Source organism: Pygocentrus nattereri, chromosome 10 (genome assembly GCF_015220715.1).
Source record: "Pygocentrus nattereri isolate fPygNat1 chromosome 10, fPygNat1.pri, whole genome shotgun sequence".
Lineage (NCBI taxonomy): Eukaryota > Metazoa > Chordata > Actinopteri > Characiformes > Serrasalmidae > Pygocentrus > Pygocentrus nattereri.
In genome coordinates, this window is record NC_051220.1 from 31,046,383 (window position 1) to 31,067,718 (window position 21,336).

The window sequence follows — 21,336 nt, forward strand, 5'->3', positions numbered from 1 at the left end:
GTTACATCATGATAAATATGGCCTAGTAGTCCTTATCTATAAATAGTGTAAGCACTTACAGTTGGAGCCTACTTTGCACTTTAGTATATTCAGTCTATTCAGTTCTGCCCCAGTTTTGTTTTTTGTTTTTTTTAGTCTTTTGGATGCTACTTGAAAAGTGTGAGCAAGTAGTAGCCAGTTCAAGCAGAAACAGTAAAGCTGTTTTTTGTGGGGGGAGTGTGGAGGCTGAGCTATGGTGCACATGGCTTATAATGATTAACATTTTGTTCCATCTTATCAGCTCTCTATTGAATAACGGGCAGGAAAATCCACTCACTTTTTAGGAAATGCCAGCCTCAATTCTCCATTTAATTCCCTGGCTGATTGTTGTTTTAGTGCCAGTGTAATGCTGCAGCTGTTTAGTGTAGCTTGGTGGCGAACATTTTAAGCAGATTAACTGAAGTCAAATAATTATGGTGGTAAAATTAGGTTTCATGCTGCTTGTGAAATCTATCCTTAACTAATGTTATAAATGGGAGGCTAATTGAATTGAAGATGCATGTTAATTGATGGTTACCTAGTGGAAGAAGGGCAGTGTTGCAAAGTGGAGGTCACAGAACAATTCATTAGCTAGAAGGTGAATGTTGATAAATCTTTGACAAATGTGCACCATATTTAATGAGTTAAAGTCAAGGTCAATGCTTCAAAGTGTCTGTAATCACAGCAGCATGTGTTCTCCTATTTGAAGGTAGGGTTGGTGATGTGGCTGAAGTGTAACGTTATGATGTTGTAAAGCCTTTTCATGATAAGATATGCAGCATGATATTTATTTTCTGAGGGTTGGCAACAAATGAGAGTTGCATAAATATTTCAGAAAAACAGCAGTGGCACAATACATTATTAATAAATTATAATATAATAAATTATTAAGGAACGATAATGGCTTAACGGGCTCACATCCAGTCAGTTTACACAGTTACTATATGTTGTTTTTTGTGTAAAGTAAGTCAGAAAACGGGTAGAAATCTGTCTGTTTATGATGCATGTGGTTGTTATAGAAGTTGTGTCTATACTCATGAAAACTGTCTTGTGATATCTTGTGATCACAATAACTCTATCATCATATTGGCCACCCCTACATACAGTAATGAGAGGTCTGCACCTACTACAAGTCCTGATAAACTGCAAAATGAAGAACAGCTCACTCACTCTCTCACTCATCGGTGTAAAGTGCCAGTAATTAAAGGTGGCCTTTTGGGAATGACTTTGGATGTAATCGTGACCATGTTCATGTCTCAGTTTGTGTCTGTGCTTCTTTAGAGATCCATTGCTTTGGTTTCCATCATTTGAAGGCTGAGCTACAGTCAGTGAATTAACTCTCAGTGGTGACCTTGCCATCTGGTTTAATAGAAAGCTATAAATTGAGGGTTGACTCTTTGAATTGAACATTTGATTTACCTAGGAGGGGTTGTATGTTACAGAGGGATGCTGTAGACCGAAAGGCTGGGTCATGCTGGATTCTACTGTTTTATCATCAGTTTCTAAAATGTGAGAAGGCTCTGCATCATTTTTCGGATATTTTAGCTGTGAATGATTCAAGTAGACCTTTTTAGAACTCAGGTGAGAGAAGATATTGCATTGGAAATAAACCACATTAACTTTTTCCTGTGTTACATGTACCTGGAGACACTTGGATGTGTCTCCACATTGTAAGACACATCCAAGTGATCTGTTTTTTTTTTTTTTTTTTTTTTTTCATTTAAAAGGAAAAATCTTCATCATGGTGAGCTTTTGAAGCTTTTCTTTTGGTGGGTGGATTTGCAGTGTTCAGTGTAACTGAGAACATTTCCAGTTTTATGTAAGCAAATGTATTAATAAGCTGAAAGCGTTTTTGAAATGAGTCATAGCATCCCAAATAGATAAAACCCCATAGTTGGGGTTTCCAAGCCATTGGAGTCCAACAGTCACAATCTTAATGTGATTCTTCCAGTGCTTGGGTTTATGAAGTGTTACGGGATGAATGCTGTGTGTGGCTTACTGACTCACTACAAGTGCACAGATTGACTGTTGGCTGTGACCTATGTGAAATGTGTTCTGCCCAGCAAAAATCCCTTGGGTTCTTAAACAAAAACTCTCAGACGCGTCATGTGGAAAGCACAGGCCACTGTGGTACACTCAGGGCAGCTAGTTAAGACGGGTTGTGACCCAAAAAGGACATTGCTAGTCTGATCAATCCGGCTTGTTGTAGAAAACAGTAAGGGCCTTGGGTGAATTGGCAAGCTTATGCAACAACGCGTACAAGCAACAGCTTGGGGCAACCGGGGTGTCTTCGCTCTAGTTTTGCCACACTGTACCCTCGAGGTTAAGCTGATTAACTAGGGCTCTGCACTGTGTGAAAACCAATGGGGGATGTGTAGCAGTGCAACTTTGCTTCGCAGCTTTCAGTGTTCTCAGAGGCAGTTCTGCCCTAATAACATAGCAGTACTGTACGTAGCAAATTGCAGGCTTGACTCTTTCCCTCACATGTCCCTATTAGACTACAGTAGCTTTGCTGGAGGGCAGTATTTGATTAGAATGCAGTGGCTGGCTTCAGTTGTCTATGGGAGGGTTTCAGGCTTGATGATGTGTGTGGTGCATCCATCATAGAAACAAATTGAGCTGGATAGTTGCTGTTTGTGCAGTTTGGTGTGTTTTATTTGGTCTGTTTCGCTTACTCACTAACGTCTAGCCCGCCAACTTGGAAACGAGTCTGAGATCATCAAATGAAGTGATTTTCTGTAAAGGCCAGCAGTGTGAGGACTGAAGAAGACAGGCATACCTCAGCATCATTTACAGTCAGCATTCATTGTGGAACGGAATGATACTTAACCTGCTTTTTGGTCTAAGCATATATACGTTACTTCAGACTTCCAAGATGTGCTATAGTTTCTTAAACTCTCATTCAGGAATGCATTAAGAGAAGCTCTTAATAAGGCTTCCTGTGCCACAGAGACAGTTAGTAGCACAAAATGTTGCTGTAGTGGATTTAGATTTAAACCATGCACAGGATCGTATGGATCTATAGAGCTATTGAATTTAGTTGAACTTTACTCTGTGCAATACTTTATTTTGTTTCAGAAACCATAACTTAGTTGAGGGTTACATGTGTTGGAACAGTCAATCTCCACTGGTCAGAAAGAAGCAGCAAGGGTCATTTGCTTTGATCTCACGCACAAAGAAAGAGGTCAGTCTTCAGGAATGAGACAGTGTGCTGGGTGAATTCCAAGATTTCCACCATCAAAAGAACACTGTCCACTTTTGCTTTGATCATTCTGTCAATGCAGTCACCTTTGGTCCTGGCTGAGCAGTCTTCATTTATTAAGCTGAAGCTGGGAAGAGCTCATACTGAGCTAGAAACATAAGCCTTTCAATTATTTATGGAGTTGAGCAATGTTGAACTCCACCCATCCAACAAAAACACTAGAAATTAGAGTCATTTTCTATTTAAACAGAATAAGAGTGAGATGTCAGAACTGATCAAGTGTAATTTTAATTCTGTTAAATGTTTTATGTTGGATCTGGCATTGTAATCAGAGATTTTTGTCATACATTTTAGAATATTTTTGCACATTTTGTAAATAAGTGGCTTGAGGCTTTGTGCTCCTTACGGCGGCATATAGCACCACACATGCTCTCTGCGAAGCCTGTTAACTTTCGCTTGTGACCTTGCAGTAAAAAGCTCCCCTTTCTTCCCAACCTCAGTCCAAAACACACACCAGCTCCAGTGTAGCCTGGCTTAGAGGAGATAACCCAGAGGAAATGAGGAGCAGATTGCCTGGCAGTGCTTGGCTCTCTCTCATCCACCACCGGCCTGAAACGCAGCCAAATCAATGAGCAGCAGTCCTATCTGTAAGTGTACCTTCAACTCCGGGCATCCTTACAGCAGAGCCACCCAGTCTTATCAAGAGGTTGCCTTAATGTATTCCTGGGCTACAGACACAGTCTATGAGGCATGGCAGCCCCTGGTCATGTGTGTGTATTGATCTGACTAATTTTAATAGCCGGAGCAATCAACCAGGTGACACTAATGGCCCAAGACCTTGGCTTATTAACAGTCTTCACTATTATATCCTGACTCCTACATTTTCCTCCTCTTCTGACATAAGCACTTATGCACTTCAGTTGCAAAACCGGTAAGGGACAGTGTGTGAAATGCTAATAAAACTGAAAGCAGTCATTTTTAAAGTGTGTAACTTATATTAAATATAAATGAGTACAAAACATTATATTTGATGTTTATCTTGTGAGCTTTTCTTGTTAAATATATGCTTATTCCAAATTTGATGCATTCTGCATGTACCAAAAACATTGGGACATGAGCATATTTACCACTGTATTAAAGCACTGTTTGCTTTAACATTGAATAGTCATTTGGACATTGAAGACATCAGTTGATCCAGTTTTACAAAGCAGAATGTTTTGCCATTCGTCTATGTTAATTTTCAGCTGTGCTACCATATGCACTCTTCGTTGTTGTATTTTGCATTTATAGAATGTGCCTAACAGCCTAGAAAGGCATCTAGAAGCCAGCATATGCTGCTTCAGAATTCAAAACCTTGCTTTTGAACTTTATACTGGTAACAATCTGGATGGTTCTTTCTGTCTTTGGCCAGGAGAAGACAGCATGATTTCCTTGAACAGTTTGAAAAGTGGACTTTATACGGTTCCACTGTGTAGCAGTTCATTTCAGATGAGCTCAAGCCTGTTGTGTTTATGCTTCTTTGGTATTTACCTATTATTTACCATAATACAGTCTTAACTTGCATTTGTGGTTGCAGTAACAATTGTTGTTCTTCAAACCCACTTACCCAGTTCTGTTCACCAGTATTTTGTTATTTGGGATTTGTTCTTAGGTAAGAACATAATCTACATACACTCAAGCATGAAGCTGTGAACAATTATGTAGTTTAAGAACACGTCATGAATCTGTTGTAGATGTTTTCTTAGGACATTTCTCAGGTACAAACTTAAGAAAAAACCTTGGAAGATATTTAAAAACGAGGCCCATTGTTTTTAAAGTGTTTGACTATTTAATAACACATTTTATGGCAAAATGGTGACCTTCCTTTCATCTTTGCCCATAAAGGACTAGGCCTTTCCAGGATGATAATTTTATTCCCAGGCATGATTGCATTGCATCGTTTAAGATGTTTTTGAACATTTCACAACATGCCAGTCTTAGAATGACTGTATATTTACAGAAACCAAGTTGATAAGGTAAAATCATGTCATGTGCTCTTACTCTCAGTATAGACCTGTGGGTTTAACTTACTGCTTTCAGTTATTTTAGCTTCACATACTGTGATAACCTTTTTGAACTGAAGCTGGCATTTAACCAGGGTTAACCAGAGCAGAGAATAATATAATACAATTCAGCAAAGAATATTGACTTTTTGTTATATTGATTTCTTTGGTGTTACAGTGCCTTGCATCTACATGATAAACATTGATATGAGGAGCCATACACTGTAAGTAAATGCCTCACTCATTGTGGTTGTGCACTATTGATTGATGTAGCAGCGCAGAGATAGAACGCTGTCTGGTGTCGAGCATTCTGTTGAATTAATCTGTTTAGCATTACTGACAGTGAGTGGAACACTGACCTTGATGGCCGGGTCTGATGAATTACCTGGCCCTGCTCTTTGTTATTCACATGCTCTCACATACAGTGGTCTCCCTGGCCTGTGCACCACAGATGGATGGGAAATAGATGGATATTTATGTAGATTATAAATGCTCACTGGGGATGCAGATTTTGCTGTGATGAATAAACCATTGTGCAGGCAAGGCAAATAAATGAGAAGACCAAGACTGGGCCCGTTTCAAAAAAGAAAAATATTAAGCCATAAATTTTGATGCATGTTAGTGGGATTAATTATAATCCATATTAAGCCTCTCCCTTGGCAACTTTGTCAAAGTGAGTTTATTGCTGTGAATGGCTGATTTGGTACTGTATTGATTTAAAACAATTTTATTTCAAATTCTCCTGGGTGTACAGTATGCTTTTAGTGACAGAAAGCTTTCCTATGAAGGGATCATATGACAGCTAGTCCTGTTTTAAAGCATTGTTGCTGTATTTATGGAACCAAATCCTTGTTCCCCTGCCTCTTCAGCGGTGGTCTGGAACAGCATGCAGTGTTTGGCCCGTGACTGGCAGATAAGGAGAGATTTGTATGTATCAGATGCTGCGCCTGGGCTTGATCCACCTGGCTGTACATCATGTTGGTCCTCAGAGCTCTTTGACTGAGGTGTTATCTGCTGTCGCCATCTCTTTCTTCCCACTGTAGCCAGCGGCCAAAAAAGCTCCTTTGACTCCTCAGCATCCACCTCCCTTCTCCAGAAAAAGGGCAGGCTGACCTGGAACATGCCCAAACTGAAACCCTGGGTGGATTGATTCTACTGAATCTAAAATAATCCCCACAACCATAACGAAGATGTACGATCCCTCTGGAGTCAGTTTCTCCAGGCTTGACCTGCCTGTCCTGGCTCTTCACCCAGCAGGTGTTACTGACATTGGCTATCTGGCCCATCAGTCAGCTCTAACGACTGTGTGGATTTGTGTGGACCAGGTGTGTGCTAATGTGCTGCAGATGGAGGCCTTTGACGAGAATAAGTTGCTTTTTTGGCATTGTTTCAGCTCATTCAATCTTTGAGGTGGTTTCTGTGGGGGTATAAATTTGCCATTTACCACTGGGACCCTCCAATTCTTATAGCTTGCATATCTCTTCTTACCTTTTGTTGAATTATTTCTGTTGAATTATTATTTGCATGCAACAGAAAAAGAATCTTTTTTATGTTAGGACTGACCTGAAAAGCTTTTAACAGGCTTCATTGGTATTTCTGAAAACTTGTCTTCTAAATCACTAAAGGTACTATAATATTTGAAGGTTCTGTAATATTTGAAGCAGATTAGAGATGATTTATATTTTAATCTGTGTTTCGGTTCTCACCACCAGTGCTCATCGAACTGGACTAGGGGTATCACAATGCATATGCATAGTAAAATAAATTTTCTTTTGACATGAGGATCGCGAGGTAAGTTGTGCAGTGAGTTGAACAGTGAAATGCATGATAATGGAAATAGTTTCTGTATTTCCATTTAGTTCCTGTAGTTCCACAATCAACACTAGTCCTCAATTTTTTTTACTTTTTATATAAAAAGAACTTTGGTGCACTTCTCTTGGAAATGGAAAAATGGTTTGGGTAGCTTACCTTGCAGGAAGCTGCTTCATATTCTCCAACCTCTTACCTGAATTTTCCATTCCACTTTAAATGGTAAACAGATAACGACAAACCAGATATTTATTTGTTTTCAATAGAGCCACAATGGAAAATTCTACCACCGCAAGCAGCAACATTCCTTAGACCGCAACAGTGAGTGGTACATTCAGTTTTTCCAGCTCTTGCTGTTGACATTTCGTTTTTGAAGTCTAGACGGACCCAGTATTATACAAATAACATGAGAGTACAGAACACAAATACATTTTTGAAATTATAATACAAGCGAAAATTCGCATCCTTTTCTAAATCTGTATGAAAAAAGTATCATATTGTGAAGCCAAATCAGCAGTATGTGTGCTTCTGTAATAAGATTCTCTACAGGTAACTACCTCTACCTGTACATTTTAGCTGATAACATATTTGAAAAATCTACAAGATAAAATAGAAAATGCACTATAACCTTTTGCATATTTGTGTTTCATTATGTTTTATAATATAAATGTTTTATTTTTTGGTTTTAGACATGGACCAGTGGTAACTGTGTCCAGTGCCACAAAATTTACATTATATTTTCTGTTTTTTTTTTTTTTTTTTTTTTTTTTTTGTCCAGCTTGACATACTGCTTAGCCTCATGGTTAGACTAGCTGAATTTATGCAACGTTGCCGTGTTCCCTGATTGAACCTTGCTTTTGAATATGATGCTACAGCTCCTGACTTGGGGATATCCAACAGTTCTATTGATCTTATATCCTCTTTGGGGTTTGTTCCAGTGTCCCTCAGGTAGTCTAGACATTGAACTTTATCCCTCTAATCCAGTAATTGTCAAGTATTGCTGAAAGGCATGATTTTAATCTCCACCTTGCCTTTATTTGGCTCACTTCCCTGAGGTAGGACAGGAATCAGGCTTGCAAGCATAAAGTTTGTTGTTGTAGTTAGATCTGTTATTTTTTTTTGCTTTGCTTAACTTTGTTTGGACAGAATTTTTAACAGTAACTTTGATAAGTAGCAATCCATATCGATTTACAGTCACAGAAACACTGCAGCCATGCTTGTTGCACTGATGATTGTGAGGCACATAGGGGGGAGTGAATGGGAATGAGAATGAAGCAATTAAAAAGGCATGAAAAATGGCCCATACATCATCCCCAGAAAATGGCTCAGTGCCACTCTACAAGTCAAGGGTGTGTGAATATGCTGCTTACACACACAGAGATGAAGGATGCTCTCTGAATTTTATGCTGACAGAACCAAGCGGATGTTTTTCACTCACTGCTTGATGGTAAAAGAATGAGTATTGTAGTTTGCAACACCTTGGTGTGGTTATGTAAAAGTGAAAGGAGGAGGAAATGAGGTAAGAGGGAAACGGAGCCATAAAAGGATTCCAGCCTGTTTTGCAAATGCAGCGTTTCTGATCCAACATTTTGTGTGTGTCAAGCAGAGTTTTGTAATAAAATCTGACTTCAGGCCACACTTCAATGTAAGGCTATTGAAGCTATGCATTTTTCTTGCAATTGATCAAAGATCACATGGGTATATATCATGCACAAAACCTGTTTAACAGTGCATTGATATTATCTTTTGTGAGAACAATTTTTTTTTCCTTTTTATTACAAATCTTGTCCAATTATATGTGCCTAGATTCCCTCTGATTGAATCTGGTGAGCATGTGCAGTACTCTGTAGAACCTCAGTTGCAATATTACTAATAGCGTGGGTGGGAATCATCATTCATTAAGCGGATGTATATCTGTGTCCTTCAGGCTGACCTCCCTCCAAGTAATTTCTGCTCACTGCTGCTCAATCACTGCTCCCTTGCTTGCCTCCCTGTGTCTGAGAATGGCTCATTTCTTTATTACAACATGAATGGGCCACATAGACGTATTGACGTTCTGAGGGCTGTAATGTCTGTAATTCCAGGGGAGAGTGGTGTTCCTGGCCACTGAGGGTGATGGAGATGGATAGTGATGTGTGGTTGAAGGATGATTTAAGGTGCCTTTCCTTATAAAACTGTGTAACGCTGCAAATACTTTAAATCTGGTCTCAATCAGTATTTGACCCAAACTACCATCTCTCAAATATTTATATTTGCCAACATGTTGGCAGCTTTGATCTGATGCTAAAATGTGAACCATACATCTATATGTATGGTATGTATTATCTATATTATATAATCTATTATTTATAAAGTAGGGATCCAGCAAAAGTCAGCAAAACGTTAGTTACAGAAAATATTCAGTGAGCAAAAGAGAAGAAAGGCTGAAAATTTTGACTGAAAGAAAAAAAAAGATTAAATAGGCCTACAGCAAGGTGTAAAATCATTTTATTGTAATGAACATGCAGAATACTTGAGTATCTATTTGAAAATGCTGTTTTTCTTTCTTCTGATACATTCAAGCAGCAGCAGAGTGAAAGTATCAGCTGTCTGGAGCCGTTGCACTGTTTAAATATGAGATATTACATGAGCGATTTATAATTTTTCTTGTCAGGTATTAAGAGGGTTCACATCATTATTCTGAAGAAAAATACAATCATCTAATTTATTTGTTTGTTTATGGGTGATCTGTGTTCCGGTTGTATGATTTAAATAGTGTAATGCAGGTAAGTGACATTTACGTACACGTACGTGTGTGTGTGTGTGTGTGTGTGTGTGTGTGTGTGTGTGTGTATGTATGTGTATGTATGTATGTAAAAAAAAAAAAAACCCAATTCCAATGAAGTTGGGACGTTGTATAAAACATAAATAAAAACAGAATACGATGATTTGCAAATCCTTTTCAGCCTATATTCAATTGAATACATCACAAAGACAAGATATTTAATGTTCAAACAGATAAACTTTATTGTTTTTTGCAAATATTCACAAATTTTGAATTTGATGCCTGCAACACAGTTGGGACAGGGGCATATTTACCACTGTGTTACATCACTTTTCCTTTTAACAACACTCAATAAGCGTTTGGGAACTGAGGACACTAATTGTTGAAGCTTTTTAAGTGGAATTCTTTCCCATTCCTGCTTGATATACAACTTCATTTGCTCAACAGTCCGGGGTCTTCTTTGTCATATTTTGCGCTTCATAATGCACCACACATTTTCAATGGGAGACAGGTCTGGACTGCAGGCAGGCCAGTCTAGTACCCGCACTCTTTTACTATGAAGCCATGCTGTTGTAACACGTGCAAAATGTGGCTTGGCATTGTCTTTTTGAAATAAGCAGGGACGTCCATGGATGTTGCTTGGATGGCAGCATATGTTGCTCCAAAACCTGTATGTACCTTTCAGCATTAATGGTGCCTTCACAGATGTGCAAGTTACCCATGCCATGGGCACCAACACACCCCCACACCATCAGAGATGCTGGCCTTTGAACTTTGTGCTGATAACAATCCGGACAGTCCTTTTCCTCTTTGGCCTGGAGGACACGACGTCCATGATTTCCAGAAACAATTTGAAATGTGGACTCGTCAGACCACAGGACACATTTCCACTTTGCGTCAGTCCATCTCAGATGAGCTCGGGCCCAGAGAAGCCAGCGGCATTTCTGGGTGTTGTTGATATATGGCTTTCACTTTGCATGGCAGAGTTTTAACTTGCACTTGTAAATGGAGCGACAAACTGTGTTCACTGACAGTGGTTTTCTGAAGTGTTCCTGAGCCCATGTGGTAATATCCGTTACAGAATGATGTCGGTTTTTAATGCAGTGCCGCCTGAGGGATCGAAGGTCACAGGTGTTCAACGTTGGCTTTCTGCATTGCCGTTTCTCCAGATTCTCTGAATCTTTTGATGATATTATGGACTGTAGATGATAATTCCTAAATTCCTTGCAATTGCACGTTGAGAAACGTTGTTCTTAAACTGTTGGACTATTTGCTCACGCAGTTGTGCACAAAGTGGTGAACCTCGCCCCTTCCTTGCTTGTGAACGACTGAGCCTTTCAGGGATGCTCCCTTTTATACCCAGTCATGACACTCACCTGTTTCATATTAACCTGTTCACCAGTGGAAACCTAAAAGGTATTTTTGAGCATTCCTCAACTTTCCCAGTCTTTTGTTGCCCCTGTTCCAACTTCTTTCGAACATGTTGCAGGCGTCAAATCCAAAATGAGTGAATATTTGCAAAAAACAATAAAAGTTTATCTGTTTGAACATTAAATATCTTGTCTTTGTAGTGTATTCAATTGAGTATAGGTTGATAAGGATTTGCAAATCATCGTATTCTGCTTTTATTTGTTTTACACAACGTCCCAATTTCATTGGAATTATTATATATAATATAATATAATATAATATAATATAATATAATATAATATAATATACACACACACGACAAGAGGGGTACTACCCCAGTGACAGTTTCATACCTGAGAGGGTAGTTTAATACACCTAAGCTGCATTGAATGTTTCTTTTACACCAAAATGTCCTAACATAATTATACATTAATGTTTGTGCTAAATAGCCAGTTGCTTTCTTTCAGTATAGTGCTTTGTTTGATTTGAGTTATTAAAACAGTAAACTGATTTTTAAGACTTTAAAATTTCACTTTGTCAGAAACAATGAGAAAAGAAGTTACTAGTGTGATGAGGCAGATGCGTTGCCCATCACCAGAGATTGTGTGTGTGTGTGTGTGTGTGTGTGTGTGTGTGTGTGTGTGTGTGTGTGTGTGTGTGTGTGTGTGTGTGTGTGTGTGTGTGTGCGCAATACTTACCTGAACACCTACCTGTGATCACCTGTTGACAGTTACCTTGCAGAGGCAGCAAAAGGGAGGCTAAGCAGAAAGAGCTTACTCATGAATGTGTCGAAGGGCCCACGGCTAGCTCATGAGAGGGGTGATGTCTGTAGCCTATGTCACAGAAAGTGGAGTAAGACAGCGTAGCAAATGTGTATATTGCAGCTTGACACTTTTATCGGTAATGGGATCTTGAGACCTTGTAATATCGGTTGTGCTTTTATTTATCATTGTTTTTAATCTACACTTGTGGGACAGCAACACCCCTGCTGAGGAGAATGGAAGAGCTCAGGTAATGCAGGGGCGGGGCTAACCCTATAAGAAGCGAGGGAAAGGTTCTGGGAGGAGGCTAGCTCAGATACTCACCTCAGATTGTGAGGAGATTGAGGAGTAGAGCAAAGCTAGACAATTTAGTCTTATGGCCTTGCGGCCTAAGACTACTTATACTTACCTGTGCTGCTATTGAGTCAGGTCAACATTTTAACCATCGTTTATTTTGTGTTTGTACAGTTTTCTTTTGTGTTTTCACTTTTGTAAATAAATCACGCCAGTGTTTGCAAAGAATCATTCCGAGTCGGTCCATCTTCAGCCTGCATCTCCATTCCTCAAACCCATTCAGCTACAACCTACCCGGTGACTTCGTGTCTCCTCACGGGGTTCGGCGAAGCATCGTCACAACTAGGACTTTGCTAATTGAAAGTACTGATACTAGCACGTTTCATGTGTTCATTTAGTGTACACAGTGTGGATTTGGCTGACGGTTTGGCTGTAAAGAAATTGGAATCGGCCCAAAAACGGAATAATTATTGCATCACTAATAAATTGTCAATTATAAATTCCTATTGACAGCTTGCTTTTAGTATGGACAAGCTCATGCAGATTGTGAAAATGCTGAGGAACAAGATCCAACTGGCTTAGATGAGCATATTTGGACAATGTCTAGATATGTGTGGGCACTTGCTGTATTTATCCAGGTCCTGAGCAGAGATATGTTGACTTTGTATGACTGAGTGCTCTCTGGCTGGTTAGATGAGTGTCTGTTCTGTACAGCTCCATAGAGGAAACATCTGCCTTGCTGTGAAGACTTTTACTTCATCAGTTCATCACACACACTGTCTCTCATTATGTGGAAAAAGATTAGGAGAGAGTGCAACAGAGGGCCAGCCAACATTGGAGGGTGAGAAGGCGAGCAGAACTGCTATGCATTAGTCATACACTCCTTACACCATCCCAGCTTCGTCCCTTCCATTCTCCTTTTCTTTCCATGTCACTTTTCCCCATCAGTTCCTGCTCTCTTCTTCACTGGCATTGAGCCTTCAGAAAGCTGGAATGAAGCCTGTGCTGTGATGTTGTCACAAAAAAGCACTCACAAAGTGGAGTGTTTTTCTAGCACAACAGAGACAGGGAGAAAGAAAGAGGGTGCTGTCTCCTGCAGAAGTCTGTTTGTTTGGAAATGCTTTGTACTGGGTGAAATGTACAGTAAGATCTGCTGTGGAATTTGAATTAGTCTTCATAACGTTCTGAACTTCACTAACTGTGTTTAGACTGCCATATTCAAAAATATGCAAATTAGGTTTGAAGCAAGACCTCTAAAGTCTGAAGGAAGTGAATTTACTAGCTTTGTTAAAGCCACATGAGCACATTAAGAATACATCTTAATGTAAATACATCATTGTCCACATAAGCATGTAAGTCTAGTCTTTAATTGGACACCAACAGAGTTTCAGTACAGTTCATGACTAGAAAGTGCAGAAAGGATTATTTCTTTGAAGGAGGCATAATTATATGTCCGTGCAGTAAATATAGTCTTAATTAAAATAAGTAATAAGTATACATTGGTTAATATAATCTTATAATAATTTAATAATGAGAAATATTATGTGTGTTCCCTAGATTTAAGATGTTTTCTCTAGCCAAGATTGGAATTCTGCTTTATGATCTTGAAGAATTCTGTAGGTCCTTCAGTAGTATCTTTGGTGATCCACACTCCAGCGAGCTTGGAAAATGCTTGTGTACATTTTAATATTCATCCAGCAGCTGCTGCTGCTGACAGTCATACTGCATGAAGAAAAAGAGAAGAACCAGTTCCACTGACAGTGTGTACTCATGCTACCATGTTTCATACATGAGGTGTCATTCAAGATTGAAAGCATTCTTCATCCACTAGTGTGGTCTACCATGTTGTGGTCTGCCAGCTGAACCCCTCATACATTTTTTGCTTCTTAACAATGTACCCAGAAGCTGATTTTGAGGCTTAATATTTCAGTTGTGTCTCTTGACTGATTCAGATTTTCATTTCTTGATGGTTACATTACTGCTAAGGCCACAGGACAGACTCCAGATGCAGAAGCCACATCTAGAATCAATTCTAAACCTCATGCTAGCTCCAATGATCCCGCAACAAATAGCATTATAAAGTAAAATTAAAACATGTATGCATACATAGAACTGTGATGATCTATATTCTGAACTTTTCCCCTGATTGTCACTAACTACATTTACATGCACAGTGAGGGTTCTCTATTAATCAAAGACTACTAGTCTAAATTATGTTCATGTAAACAGCACAGATCGATTGGCATGGTATGAAGGAAATGTAGGAAAACAAGGCCTAAAAGGGCTTACACTTTGAGGCAAAAAGGAGTCAATAAAACAATTTAATATTCCCTCAAAGATACAACAGTGGTTTTAAGGTCCAGTTGTACACCTTAAATAATGTTTCCCAGATGGCATACATATCTGTACCTTTTCATAACCTAATGTTTTAAAACAACTGGGTGTGGGGAGTCAATACAACTTAGATTATGGTACAATTATGTTCCCTGACTAAAGGTACGAAGATGTACCCTTGACCAGCTCAGTGACAAGATGGGTAATGCCCCAGTGACAGTTTCATGCTTTTATTTCTGAGAGTGTTGTTTAATGCACCTAAGCTGTATTGCATGCTTCTTTTACATTTATACCAAAATGTCGTAGCATAATTGTACTTGAATGGTTGTGCTAAATAGCCAGTTGCTCTTACTTTCAGTGTAGTGAAAGTCAGTAGGTTTTTCTTTTAGATGAGAATCAGAGGCTGCCTTTCCAGATGAGCTAATGGGCTACTAGATCTTACTAGTGCCATGTTGGATGCTCATGGACATTCCTTGTCTTCTTTTTCCTTAGTGGATGGTGTGCCAACATGTTTGTCAGAGAAATATATTTTTCTGACTCTGCCTTTAACACAGAACTCTTGGCAATGTGTCCTTGGCATTAAGGAACTAGTGTTTCAGCAGAGCAAAGTGTAATATAATGTGCATATCGTTTCTCAAATATGAACAAGCTCACAATTTTCTATTTATATTTACAGCATTTTTGCAGATGCTGTCATCCAGAGTATGTACCCTAGCTAGAACAAATAGATTAGATTCGATGAAAGCCAGTACTAATACCTAGAAAGAAAGACACAGAATCAAGGCATAGCATAAGTGCAATACAATGCATTGGAGTAAGTGCTTACATTTGAAGGCCATGAGGAAAGTTCGTTCCAGTGTCTGGGTGCCAGGACGGAGAGGAATCCTGATACTTATCTTCCATGCAACTGGAAGGAAGGCGGGTTAAGCTGAGCTGTACCTGAAGCTTGAAGGCCTTGAGATTGCATCTCCTATTTTGACCAATGCCATATGTTGGAGAAGGGCTAGTGCATTTTTTGCTTTGCAGGCAATCATCAGAATTTCAGATCTGATATGAGCAGCTACAGCCAGTGAAGGGAATGCAGCAGTGTACTGACACGCGTACACTTAGGAAGATTGAAGACAAGCCATTCTGCTGCATTCTGGATCAGTTACAAGGGCTTGAATACCCCTGCACATCCCAACTCTATAAATGGATGAGTCTTTTATGCAGCTGATGTAAACGTTATGGTCCCTCCAGTTTCCTACTAAGAACCAGGCTGCGGTGTGTATGTAAATGTACCTAATGCTTAATTTCAAATCCACTGTGCTGGACTACAAAATCACAACTCACTTGTCTGCATATGTAAGGGGTCCACTGTATGCTGACTTCATGTCTTCTGTCTCCTCTTTCTGCCTATAGGCTGTGAGTGAACTGATTTATGTTCGTCTCATCAAGAATCAATGTAAAGTTGACCATGCCTTGACTGCTAATGTGCAACTGCATCTGAAAAGGAGATTGATTCACAGTCCAGGCTCTTGCTGTGGGACTCGCGGTTATTCAGGTTTTATATGGTACTGGGATATTGGATTGCAACGTGTTTAAGCTCATGGGTCTGCTTTACCGTGCTGTATCTGAAATAATTTTCAAGATCAGTCGTAAGTGGTCAATATATAATTTGAATCTTTTCATTTCCTTTACTGTGTTGTATAAAATACATTTTCCATTTTCAAATGACAAGTTTGATTTGATACATGAACGTGGCTATATGATGAACTTGGAGAACTCTTTCCTATAGTACATGCACTGAATTTCCACTCTCAGTTTGACACGATTGATATGCGCTGCAGGGAATCTTCCGCCGCAATTTCAGCATAATTATCAGAACTCCTCAAAGATGAACCATCCGCCTCTGTGCTTAAGAACCCCTGCGCATAACGGCAGTCGTTCTGTGTTCCGACCATATGCTTTGCAGACATGCACATTACGCTTTCCATCCACACTCTCACACATCTGGCCTGTCGTGTGAGAATGTGCTATTGAACGTTCTCTTTAGCATATTCATTGAGGATTAGTTTTTGACAGGGGACTCTTTAGCTTCATTCAGGATGTTTATTGCATTCATTTGTTATTGCTGGTGCGTGTTACTTTCCGTTTAACACACAAGCATTGGGATGTGTGCTTAGAATGCTTAATGCTTTTTTAAGAATCTAGCCTGAGGGCTTTGAGGGATGAATGGAAAGTGACAGAATTTCCAAATTTAATGGAAAATTCTGTCTTTTAAGTAGAAAATTCTTTCACTAAAGGGAAGTCACTTGCCTAAAGAGACGTATTGAGATACAGTTCATTGAAAAGGCACATCAATAACCTATTTGTACTTTATTATAGATATCCTGAAATGAGCTTCAGCTCAGGGTCTCTTCAGTAGTTAAGAAATGTACCTGTATTTAAGCAGGCAATACTTTCCCCTGCTCCCAGCACATGCTGAAGATTTAGTAGGCTGTGTAGAGGGGAATGGCTCCTGCATGGTGACTTTAGAAGGGAACCATGGATTGATATTCTGAGATGTGTAATTAATTCCAGTGCTATCTGATCCCAGGAATGTGTCTCTTGTTGCTGATGCTTATATCATTGGGAGCTCTATTGATTTAGGAGCACCAAGCAAGTATAGAATTGCTGTGGTAGTAGTTTTAGACTTAACTCCAGTACAGCAAATAAGCACATTTTGATGTTCATGTGCTTTTATTTTATTTCGTTTTTTTTTCTTTCATTGGCTGGGTATACAATGTCAGTTTGGAAAGCCGGTCATCAAATTCATGCTATTTTAGATAATGTTGTTTTTATATGTCTCTTATAGCCTGCTTGGTGGGGCTCTGCTGGGGTGAGTTGGAGGACAGCTCTTAAGTTATCATATTTTATTAGTTAATCATGTTCTAGAATTGAAGTTACATTTTAATCCCTTTTAAATGTCAGAACATTAGCCATTACTTAGCAAAATCCATTGAAATGAGTCAACCATAAAATCTTATGGCAGGTTTTTAATTAACCCTTTAAATAACAAGGGCCCACTGGAGGGTCCAGTGTTTTAAACGTTTTCTTATTTCTTGATGTTCACCCTGAGAGAACATCAACAGTTTAAAGACTTTAAAGATGTTTTATTAAACATTCTCAAATCAAACATATTGCAGCACCATTACTCTATTGCTGAAGCTCCACCTGGTAACAGCCTCTGAGAGAAGAGAGCGGCTATTGGCCTGTTTGCACTTGCTATGATGAGCCTTGTGTGCTTTACGACAGGCGTTTTTGGAGGAAGGTGTGGAGAGTAGTGCATCCAGAATCCAGGCGGTGCTCTTAGCCCTCTGTGACTTGCAGGTCTGGCTGGGTCACTCGCACACAGAGAGCTGAACTCCTTTCCCAGCGCGGAGGTGCTCTGCAGCTGAGAAGAAGGACTGGGGGAATCCACACAGCTAAAGCTTTCTTTATAGGTGTTGGATCTGGCAGCTAGATACATCCAGTTTCCACTCATCTCAGGAGAGATTCAGCCAGAGGCCAGTGCTTGTGTGTGCCGCGTGCTCCACTCTCTGAAGAAATCTGCAGCTGAGCTTTGGATCTCCTCCAGCCAGAAGCTGCACATCATTGTGCAGGAATAAAATGGCTTTGAATTTGAGGGACTTGAGCAGTTGGATTTGATTGGGGGCTCATAGGTGTTAATAAGCAGACAAAGCATTAAATCTCATAGTTCTTGCTAATGATGAAAAGTTTTAATTAGATTTGCACATGTTTGTTCACTGGTATGCAGATTACTGTGATAAAGGCGAATGTGTATTTACTTCCAGCAATTTTTGTTCTTAGAAAGTGATATTTAATTTAGTAGTGGATGGCTTCTTCACCCTTGTTAGGTGTCAAGCATAGGGAAGTATTTCTACTCATACATGAGATATTGTTTGCTATGATTCTTCCTAGAATTGTTCTTGCCTTCCTTGCTGTTTTCCTTGTTTCCTTGCTGTTACATTGTTTACATTGCATGTTCTGACTCCTCCCCAGATGTTCTAAGTCAAATGTGCAGCGGATCTTTGCATACATATATACACTGCTCAAAAAAATAAAGGGAACACTTAAACGACACAATATAACTCCAAGTAAATCAAACTTCTGTGAAATCAAACTGTCCACTTAGGAAGCAACACTGACAATCAATTTCACAGCTGTTGTGCAAATGGAATAGACAACAGCTGGAAATTATTGGCAATTAGCAAGACACACTCAATAAAGGAGTGGTTCTGCAGGTGGGGACCACAGACCACTTCTCAGTACCTTTCTGCTTTCTGGCTGATGTTTTGGTCACTTTTGAATGTTGGTGGTGCTTTCACACTCGTGGTAGCATGAGACGGACTCTACAACCCACACAAGTGGCTCAGGTAGTGCAGCTCATCCAGGATGGCACATCAATGCGAGCTGTGGCAAGAAGGTTTGCTGTGTCTGTCAACATAGTATCCAGAGGCTGGAGGTGCTACCAGGAGACAGGCCAGTACACCAGGAGACGTGCAGGAGGCCGTAGGAGGGCAACAACCCAGCAGCAGGACCGCTACCTCCGCCTTTGTGCAAGGAGGAACAGGAGGAGCACTGCCAGAGCCCTGCAAAATGACCTCCAGCAGGCCACAAATGTGCATGTGTCTGCACAAACGGTTAGAAACCGACTCCATGAAGATGGTACGAGGGCCCGATGTCCGCAGATGGGGGTTGTGCTCACAGCCCAACACCGTGCAGGATGCTTGGCATTTGCCAGAGAACACCAGGATTGGCAACTTCGCCACTGGCGCCCTGTGCTCTTCACAGATGAAAGCAGGTTCACACTGAGCACATGTGACAGATGTGACAGAGTCTGGAGACACCGTGGAGAGTGATCTGCTGCCTGCAACATCCTTCAGCATGACCGGTTTGGCAGTGGGTCAGTAATGGTGTGGGGTAGCATTTCTTTGGAGGGCCGCACAGTCCTCCATGTGCTCACCAGAGGTAGCCTGACTGCCATTAGGTACTGAGATGAGATCCTCAGACCCCTTGTGAGACCATATGCTGGTGCGGTTGGCCCTGGGTTCCTCCTAATGCAGGACAGTGCTATAGACCTCATGTGGCTGGAGTGTGTCAGCAGTTCCTGCAAGATGAAGGCATTGAAGCTATGGACTGGCCCGCCCGTTCCCCAGACCTGAATCCGATTGAGCACATCTGGGACATCATGTCTCGCTCCATCCACCAACGCCACGTTGCACCACAGACTGTCCAGGAGTTGGCAGATGCTTTAGTCCAGGTCTGGGAGGAGATCCCTCAGGAGACCATCCGCCACCTCATGAATGCCCAGGTGTTGTAGGGAGGTTATACAGGCACGTGGAGGCCACACACAATACTGAGCCTCATTTTGACTTGTTTTAAGGACATTACATCAAAGTTGGATCAGCCTGTAGTGTGTTTTTCCACTTTAATTTTGTGTGTGACTCCAAGTCCAGGCCCCCATTGGTTAATAAATTTGATTTCCATTGATGATTTTTGTGTGATTTTGTTGTCAGCACATTCAACTTTGTAGAGAACAAAGTATTCAATGAGAATATTTCACTCATTCAGATCTAGGATGTGTTATTTGAGTGTTCCCTTTATTTTTTTGGAGCTGTGTGTGTGTGTGTGTATGTGTGTATGTGTGTATGTGTGTGTGTGTGTGTGTGTGTGTGTGTGTGTGTATATGTATGTATATATATATATAGTACACTACTAATACCTCATAAAACAACATATTCTGCACTTTTTATGTTTTCATGTAATCATTATGGTCATGCTGTGCATATAAAATGCTTATTGTGGAATTTTATACGTTATTGGTTTATTTAGCTATTTATTTAGCTAAAAACACCTGCAACAATAATTCTAGTAGCACATATGACATTTTCAATTGTATGCTAGCACCAAACGAACAGTGGTGGGTTCAGTACTAATACAATGCCTTCTATTTTATACACATGCATCATGTGACTGCAAACATCTGTTTTCTTTTATTTTTCTTATATATTTCTCGTTCTGCTCCTCCTTCTGGTGTGCTGTGGTTGCATTCATTGTGATTATTCAAAAGCTCTTCAGGTGAGGGGCTGTGTTACTGCTCAGTGGGAGCTTGTGAGAACAGGCATATCTGATCTAAGTGTCCAGAAAATCTCAGGTGAAGCTGACTAAATTGCAGTTACGGTATTTCAGTGGTCTTCGATAAATTTACATACATGTTTAATATTACAGTATATCAAACTACAGAATACCAGTGCATGTGTAGTTAGTAACATCAAAGTCTGAATCTGATGTGAAACACTTGTGTGAGAGCACCAGGAATGTTGGCATAGATGTCACTTTCATTTATTAATGTCTTTGTCTGGCTGTTCTGGCACGTTTGTGTATTTACCTAACTCTGCTCTGAGGCATAGCTATCTCCTTCACTGTTTACAGAAAAGTGGTGTGTTCTTGATCACAGATCTGAGAAGGGAGCATGTGTTAAAAGGTCTTAATTTAAATGATCAGCATTGAAATCAGATATTCTAATCAATTTAACCAAATAACACATGCTTCAGTTTACTGAGCCATTAAATCTCAAAGGTAGGAAATAGTCTGACACATCAGTTCTCACAGCTTATAGCTGTTGCTGAATTGCTGAGTTACTAGCCATTTCTTTATAGAAGAGGTTGTGGATTTTAT

General features: G+C 40.0%; 1 protein-coding gene across 1 annotated transcript in view; it reads left to right on the forward strand.

Moving 5' to 3' along the window:
* Positions 1–21,336, forward strand: part of stxbp6 (syntaxin binding protein 6 (amisyn)) — an 89,655-nt gene that overhangs the window by 12,983 nt on the left and 55,336 nt on the right. The gene's annotated exons all lie outside the window — the stretch shown is intronic.